Consider the following 2,500-nt stretch of genomic DNA (forward strand, 5'->3'; position numbering starts at 1 on the left):
AATAAAAAGTAAAATTCAAACCATAGATACCGCTATTTCACTTTGAATATCACATTAGTATCATTTGACAAATATGGTAAGAGGAATACATTTTTCGCTCCTTAATTTCGCTGGCGTTTTTCTTATGCGTGCGATAAATTTATAGTTACTGTTGTTTGCGTTGAGAAAGTTAGTGTGTACAGTTGGGTGATAATGCGGATTAACTGTTTAGTGTCAGCTATTTGCGTATATGCGTACCTTCAAAAGTTATGTTAGTTCACTCAATATAAATGTATATTAGTCTAATAAATTAAGAAAGTAGAATATTTTGTATCATCTCTCTCTCTCTCTCTCTCTCTCTCTCTCTCTTCTCTCTCTCTTCTCTCTCTCTCTCTCTCTCTCTATCTCTCTATCTATCTTATACTAACCTCAAAGTTTGTCTGCTTTCCTGCTCTTTGATTACGATGACAAAGGTTACAAATAAAATAGTCATTTCCTCCTTTAAGAAAAGGAGGAAATGATTTTTGAGGAAATAATATGGCGTAATGATGAATGGTTTATAAAGACGATATGGATAAAAGGAAGAGAGGATTTTATTGAGTCTTGAATGCTTGACAGAAAATCCAACCTAAATCACTTTTAAACAGAAAACGTTGAACATTGTAATCGCACTAACAACAATTGCAACAATTAAACAGCAAAGTATTCTACGGGCACAAATTATAGATACACATATTTTTAGATACATATATTGCCTCCTATAGTTATAGAAATTTGTAGAGTCGAGAAACGCATTAGGTTTTTAGGTTATTTATCATACGTGTAGATTAACACCCACTAGATTTAAATTTGCTTTTCAACTATGTAAAGGCAATGGAATGTCAGTTGTTGTTTATCTCATTGTAATGCAAGATGGTGGGGCATTTCAGTAGTGGCTGTTCGTCATTTTCTTATATTTAAGTCTACAGTCTCCAATAAATTATATTTAATAAAAGCGAAATCATTTGAAAGAGTTTACTGATATTTTTGTAGGTAGAATGACTAAAAAGAAAATGCTCTCGCTTTGCTTAGTAATGTATAAATTTTGTTTAAAGTGATGATAAAATCTCCACTATAAATACGAGAAATTAATGTTAATACAATAATTTAGGCACAATATGGTAGAAGCTTAATTTATATAAAGTGATATGCAATGAAACATTTTGAAGGTAAGATAAAGCGCATGATTGAAGTCTGGTCAGAGAAAAAGCGAATCTCCATAACATCGTATCCCGGAAATGCCAGTTAAGTTCCGAGCAATCGCTGTCGACCTCGCTGTTGACGAAAAAGAGGATCATAAATATATTCTCAGAGAGACTACCCGAATGCATCCATGCAATTAAGCACACTTTCACACAGTATGATAAAAACAAAAACCTAACCGATGCAGACTAAACACTAAAAATATATACTCCGACCTTTTGAATCCACCGCCCCAACCTCATCGAGTGACAACTTCATTTACAATAGACCTGAAACCTATACATCGGAAGAACCGAATGAGAATAATAGAACGTACTAGCAGTATAACCCGGCTTTCCCTTGGATTAAGTTAGGATTATTAAGCTAATCAAATTATTTATTTCAAACCAAACTAAGTAACATCGGCGTCAAATTTGGGCGAAATCCGTTGAAATTTGTTTATATATATATATATATATATATGTATATATATTTATATATATATGTATATATATTATAAAATCCGTTCTGTCTGTGTGTGTGTCTTCTAGGATCTGGGGCATCCTTCATCCGATTGCGCTCAAATTTGACATGTAGATACCGACGGTATCAGGGCGTGTATAAGTCTTGAAAAATTACAAAAATCAATTCCAAGTGAGAATGCGATCGATACTACGCATAGCGAGAAAATGGACGTGCAGTTTGCGCAAAAACAAGCCGGCTGGCTTGAAATAATGCCACAAAATGGGACAGTCGGACAAGGTATTTCGAGAAAATTTGGTTTAAATGTTTGACAACTCAGCACCGTCCAATGGACGGGGGACGTTTTGATCGTATATATATGGGAAACAAAACACACATACACACACGTACGTACGTACACCTATTGCATATGTTTTTTGTACGCATACATTTTCGTGTGTGGTGTGTGTGTGTGTTTATGTGTGTTTATGTGTGTGTGTGCTGCCTGTATATCAATAAAACATTTTTTCCTCGATGGAAAAAGAGACAAAAGTCTTAACAAAAAACTTACTCGTCGCTAGGAGGTAACTTAACTCCTGTTTGCAAACAAGGGAGATTTCTCCGACTTGAAAATTGTTAAAAGTTTTGGTTGAAATTTTATATTTACTGCTATTCGCTGGTGCCTATGGCAAAAATAAGTTGACGAAAATACAGCTAGGGTCAGGAGGAATGTCCTAAAATTGGAGCGACGTGTGTGCTAATTTGTGGACGTGCATAAATTACATTTACGTACACACGCACACAGACACACACACACACAAACACACACTCACACACA

At 34.8% G+C, this 2,500-nt stretch overlaps 1 protein-coding gene across 1 annotated transcript in view; it reads left to right on the top strand.

Annotated features, from left to right (window-relative positions):
* LOC115215188 (galaxin-2-like) overlaps positions 1 to 2,500 on the top strand; it is a 15,234-nt gene that overhangs the window by 331 nt on the left and 12,403 nt on the right. The gene's annotated exons all lie outside the window — the stretch shown is intronic.

This window comes from Octopus sinensis, linkage group LG8 (genome assembly GCF_006345805.1).
Source record: "Octopus sinensis linkage group LG8, ASM634580v1, whole genome shotgun sequence".
In the NCBI taxonomy this organism is placed as follows: Eukaryota; Metazoa; Mollusca; class Cephalopoda; order Octopoda; family Octopodidae; genus Octopus; species Octopus sinensis.